Source organism: Ranitomeya imitator, chromosome 8 (assembly GCF_032444005.1).
Source record: "Ranitomeya imitator isolate aRanImi1 chromosome 8, aRanImi1.pri, whole genome shotgun sequence".
Lineage (NCBI taxonomy): Eukaryota > Metazoa > Chordata > Amphibia > Anura > Dendrobatidae > Ranitomeya > Ranitomeya imitator.
Window position 1 is genome coordinate 79,884,086 of NC_091289.1, and position 6,390 is coordinate 79,890,475.

The window sequence follows — 6,390 nt, forward strand, 5'->3', positions numbered from 1 at the left end:
TCCATGTCGGTATCCAGCTGGGGTTGTCAGGGGGTACATGGTGATGTTCCATTTTTGTCGATTTCGTCATCCACCCCTTCTGAGGTCCCAGAGTTCTTGTCTGATTATCAGGATGTATTTGAAGAGCCCAAGTCCGATGCTCTACCTCCGCATAGGGATTGTGATTGTGCTATCAATTTGATTCCTGGTAGTAAATTCCCTAAAGGTCGATTATTTAATTTATCTGTGCCCGAACACGCCGCTATGCGCAGTTATGTGAAGGAATCCCTGGAGAAGGGACATATTCGCCCATCGTCATCACCACTGGGAGCAGGGTTCTTCTTTGTAGCCAAGAAGGATGGTTCGCTGAGACCGTGTATTGATTACCGCCTTCTTAATAAGATCACTGTTAAATTTCAGTATCCCTTGCCATTGTTATCTGACTTGTTTGCTCGGATTAAGGGGGCTAGTTGGTTCACTAAGATAGATCTTCGTGGTGCGTATAATCTGGTGAGAATCAGGCAAGGAGATGAATGGAAAACTGCATTCAATACGCCCGAGGGTCATTTTGAGTATCTAGTGATGCCGTTCGGACTTGCCAATGCTCCATCTGTGTTTCAGTCTTTTATGCATGACATCTTCCGTGAGTATCTGGATAAATTCCTGATTGTTTACTTGGATGACATTTTGATCTTCTCAGATGATTGGGAGTCTCATGTGAAGCAGGTCAGAATGGTTTTTCAGGTCCTGCGTGCTAACTCTTTGTTTGTGAAGGGATCAAAGTGTCTCTTCGGTGTGCAGAAAGTTTCATTTTTGGGGTTCATCTTTACCCCTTCTACTATCGAGATGGATCCAGTTAAGGTCCAAGCCATCCAGGATTGGATTCAGCCGACATCTCTGAAAAGTCTGCAAAAGTTCCTGGGCTTTGCTAATTTTTATCGTCGCTTCATCTGTAATTTTTCTAGCATTGCCAAACCATTGACCGATTTGACCAAGAAGGGTGCTGATTTGGTTAATTGGTCTTCTGCTGCTGTGGAAGCTTTTCAGGAGTTGAAGCGTCGTTTTTGTTCTGCCCCTGTGTTGTGTCAGCCAGATGTTTCTCTTCCGTTCCAGGTCGAGGTTGATGCTTCTGAGATTGGAGCAGGGGCGGTTTTGTCACAGAGAGGTTCTGATTGCTCAGTGATGAAACCATGTGCTTTCTTTTCCAGGAAGTTTTCGCCCGCTGAGCGTAATTATGATGTGGGCAATCGAGAGTTGCTGGCCATGAAGTGGGCATTCGAGGAGTGGCGTCATTGGCTTGAAGGAGCTAAGCATCGCGTGGTGGTATTGACTGATCATAAGAACTTGACTTATCTCGAGTCTGCCAAGCGCTTGAATCCTAGACAGGCCCGTTGGTCGTTATTTTTTGCCCGCTTCGACTTTGTGATTTCGTACCTTCCGGGCTCTAAAAATGTGAAGGCGGATGCTCTGTCTAGGAGTTTTGTGCCCGACTCTCCGGGTTTATCTGAGCCAGCGGGTATCCTCAAGGAAGGAGTCATTGTGTCTGCCATCTCCCCTGATTTGCGGCGGGTGCTGCAAAAATTTCAGGCGAATAAACCTGATCGTTGTCCAGCAGAGAAACTGTTCGTCCCTGATAGGTGGACTAATAAACTTATCTCTGAATCTCTGAACTTCATTGTTCGGTGTTGGCTGGTCATCCTGGAATCTTTGGTACCAGAGAGTTAGTGGCTAGATCCTTCTGGTGGCCATCTCTGTCACGGGATGTACGTACTTTTGTGCAGTCCTGTGGGATTTGTGCTAGGGCTAAGCCCTGCTGTTCTCGTGCCAGTGGGTTGCTTTTGCCCTTGCCGGTCCCAAAGAGGCCTTGGACACATATTTCGATGGATTTCATTTCTGACCTTCCCGTTTCTCAAAAGATGTCAGTCATTTGGGTGGTCTGTGATCGCTTTTCTAAAATGGTCCATCTGGTGCCCTTGGCTAAATTGCCTTCCTCCTCTGATTTGGTACCTTTGTTCTTTCAGCATGTGGTTCGGTTGCATGGCATTCCTGAGAATATTGTTTCTGAGAGAGGTTCCCAGTTTGTTTCAAGGTTTTGGCGAGCCTTTTGTGGTAGGATGGGCATTGACCTATCCTTTTCCTCGGCTTTCCATCCTCAGACTAATGGCCAGACCGAACGAACCAATCAGACCTTGGAAACATATCTGAGATGTTTTGTTTCTGCAGACCAGGATGATTGGGTGTCCTTTTTGCCGTTGGCTGAGTTCGCCCTTAATAATCGGGCCAGCTCGGCTACCTTGGTTTCTCCATTTTTTTGCAATTCTGGGTTCCATCCTCGTTTCTCTTCAGGACAGGTTGAGTCTTCGGACTGTCCTGGTGTGGATTCTGTGGTGGATAGGTTGCAGCAGATCTGGACTCAGGTAGTGGACAATTTGATCTTGTCCCAGGAGAAAGCTCAACTTTTCGCTAATCGCAGACGCCGTGTGGGTCCCCGACTTCGTGTTGGGGATCTGGTTTGGTTATCTTCTCGTCATATTCCTATGAAGGTTTCCTCTCCTAAATTTAAACCTCGTTTTATTGGTCCGTATAGGATTTCTGAGGTTCTCAATCCTGTGTCTTTTCGTTTGACCCTCCCAGACTCCTTTTCCATACATAATGTATTCCATAGGTCGTTGTTGCGGAGATACGTGGCACCTATGGTTCCATCTGTTGAGCCTCCTGCCCCGGTTTTGGTGGAGGGGGAATTGGAGTATATTGTGGAGAAGATTTTGGATTCTCGTGTTTCTAGACGGAAACTCCAGTATCTGGTTAAATGGAAGGGTTATGCTCAGGAAGATAATTCCTGGGTTTTTGCCTCTGATGTTCATGCTTCCGATCTTGTTCGTGCCTTTCATGCGGCTCATCCTGGTCGGCCTGGGGGCTCTGGTGAGGGTTCGGTGACCCCTCCTCAAGGGGGGGGGTACTGTTGTGAATTCTGTGGCTGAATTCACTCCTGTGGTCACAAGTGGTACTGCAGCTTCTGAGCTTCCTCCCTCAGGTGTTCTGTTGAGCTCGTTAACTGCTTCATTACTTAACTCCGCCTGATGCTGCTATCCTTGCTCCTTGTCAATGTTTCAGTGTTGGATCTGAGCTTCTCCTGATTGTTCCTGTGACCTGCTGCTCTGTATAGCTAAGTGCTTTTTGCTTTTTTGTTGCTTTTTTTCTGTCCAGCTTGTCTTTTGTTTTGCTGGAAGCTCTGAGACGCAAAGGGTGTACCGCCGTGCCGTTAGTTCGGCACGGTGGGTTTTTTTTTGCCCCCTTTGCGTGGTTTTGCTTTAGGGTTTTTTGTAGACTGCAAAGTTCGCTTTACTGTCCTCACTCTGTCCTAGAATATCGGGCCCCACTTTGCTGAATCTATTTCATCCCTACGTTTTGTCTTTTCATCTTACTCACAGTCATTATATGTGGGGGGCTGCCTTTTCCTTTGGGGAATTTTTCTGGGGCAAGTCAGGCCTATTTTTCTATCTTCAGGCTAGCTAGTTTCTTAGGCTGTGCCGAGTTGCCTAGGTAGTTGTTAGGCGCAATCCACAGCCGCTTTTAGTTGTGTTTAGGATAGGATCAGGTGTGCAGTCTACAGAGTTTCCACGTCTCAGAGCTCGTTCTTGTATTTTTGGGTATTTGTCAGATCACTGTGTGCGCTCTGATCGCTAAGCACACTGTGTTTCTGGATTGCCTTCATAACACCTGTCATTAGCAAACATAACATGAGACCCCTGTAATCAATGCAAGGACGTAATTCCCCGTTCTTCTTCTGTACGAAGAAGAATCCCGCCCCTGCAGGATACACTGACTTCCTAATGAATCCTCTTGCCAAATTCTCCTGGATGTATTGAGACATAGCCTCCGTCTCAGGGAGAGAGAGGGGATATACCCTTCCCCGAGGAGGTTCAGCTCCAGGCAAGAGGTCAATAGGACAGTCATAGGGGCGATGAGGCGGTAGAGTCTCTGCTGCCTTTTTAGAGAATACATCTGCATAGCACCAATAGTACCTTGGAAGAGATGAAAGGTCTGCGGGTACCTCGGTAGTAGAGACCTGTACACACTCACTCACACACCTGCCCATACAAGACTTACTCCAACCCAATATTCTCCCAGAGGACCACTCAATATGTGGGGAGTGGTAACGGAGCCAGGGTATTCCCAGTAAAATCTCATCCATTCCCTCGGGTAGGACTAGAAGGGAAATAATCTCCTGGTGGGAAGGGGACATGGACAACGAGAATGGAACAGTCTGGTGTGTGATTTGTTGTGGAAGTGTCGACCCATTCACAACTCTAACAGTTACAGGTTTGGCGAGCATAACAAGTGGTACAGCGTGGCGCAGAGCAAAAGCAGAGGACATGAAATTTCCCTCTGCTCCTGAATCCACACAAAGCTCGACTGGTAGAGTGGATGAGTCAAACAGGATTGTCCCTTTAAAGGACAGTTTGGAGGAAAAAGCCGCTGTGTCTAGTGAACCTCCCCCTAAGGTTACTAGACGCGATCGTTTTCCCGACCGCCGTGGACATTTATTAGTGTAATGTCCTCGTTGGTGACAATTTTTACAAACCATGGGTACTCGAGCGGCCTGAGACTTAGGTCCCGCTCGAGAAACCTCCATGGGCTCATGGGAGTCGGACGCCAAAACGGAACATTCAAGAGGTCTGGCGAAGGTGGGAGCCAGTTTAAACCTCTGCCTACACTGGGTCTGCTCTAACCTTCGTTCGTGAAAACGGAGGTCGATGCGGGTAGATAGAGAAATAAGCTCCTCCAGTGTGGCGGGTATCTCCCTGGTGGCTAAGGCGTCCTTCACGTGGTCTGCCAGTCCCCTCCAGAACACCGGAATTAGAACTTTATCCGACCACTCTAACTCCGAGGCTAGAGTCCGGAACTGGATGGCAAACTGACTGACCACGGACGAACCCGAGTGATTGTCAATAACTGGAGCGCAGTATCGTGTGTAATACGGGGTCCCAAAAAGACCTGCTTCAGAGCGTCCAGAAAGAGCGGAGCACTCTGTACCACACGGTCATCATGCTCCCAAAGTGGCGTTGCCCACTCCAACGCCCTGCCCGACAAGAGAGATAAAATAAATCCCACTTTCGCCCGTTCTGTAGGGAAACGCGCCGCCAGGAGCTCAAGGTGTATGGAGCACTGGCTTACGAATCCGCGACATTGTTTACTGTCACCAGCAAACTTGTCAGGAAGCGGGAGACGGGATAAAGTCGGGGCAGAGGTGGCAGCGGACAAACTGGCTGCGGCTACACTTGCAGCCTGAACAGCGACAGCAGTGACATCCACAGCTGAGGTTGAACGATCTAGAGCCGCCAACCTTCCCTCCAGCTGCTGGATGTACCGCTGTAAACGCTAATCGTCTGCCATTTACTAGCCAGACCCTGGCGCTAGTATTCTGTTAGGACTGGCGGAACGCACCAAGAAAGATGTAATAGATGCGTTCGCAGTCCGGGGTCCACCGTGCAGGTAAAAACCTGCTGCTAGTAAATGGCAGCGTAATATGGCGGTGGAAGCGAACCCGGTAAAACCACAGGTCCGCAATACCGCACTAAAGAGTGCAAGCAAGGAGTCAGCGAACACAACCCCAAGACACAGGATTGAAGTCCGATTAGACCACTTGCTGACACAACACCGCAACAGGGTGTGTTAGGCAACTCTTATAATTAGAGCACCGAAGTGCGAACTGTGCCGTGCTGGCAGGCACCACTAAGCACCCAGACGTGGATCAGGAAGCGCACTACTGGCGCGTGGCGCCGCACTGGCGGTCACAGCAATAGACGCTGATACGTGTGTGACACGTTGAGTGATTAGTCGGGCGCTAGATAGCAGCCATACTCCATATGCGAACAGTCATACAATAGGGTAGGGGTATTTAATGAACGACTTGCACTCACAACAAACACACGTATTCAATTGTAAGACAATACTAGCGCATGGCCGTGCGGTCATGCGCAGTTTATATAGCAGCAGCACAGGAAGTGGCTACAGTACCTTTGCCCTTCCAAGACCTGCCAAAAGGACCAATGGAATGTGCTGCAGAGCCTGAGCACATGACCCTCGATCTCCAACGGGAGATCTTACCCTGGGCATGCTCAGTACGTGCAGACAAGGACTTAGTCCCAGAGAAGTCCGCTCGCTGCTGACCAGCACTGACTTTAATGGCAGAGGCTGGAGAAGCAGCAGTAACTCTCAGAACAGAGTGAGAATGAGCAAGACGCTGGGACCGACGTCTTTGCTGAGCAGACTCCACTGCGGCTGGACAAGAATGGGAGACCGCAGCGGAGGTGGCTCGAGATTCCCCCTGTGCAGAAGCGGGAACTCGACCCCTAACACATGTATTGCTATTTTAACCTGGATTAAAATTTACATTTTTTAACAAGA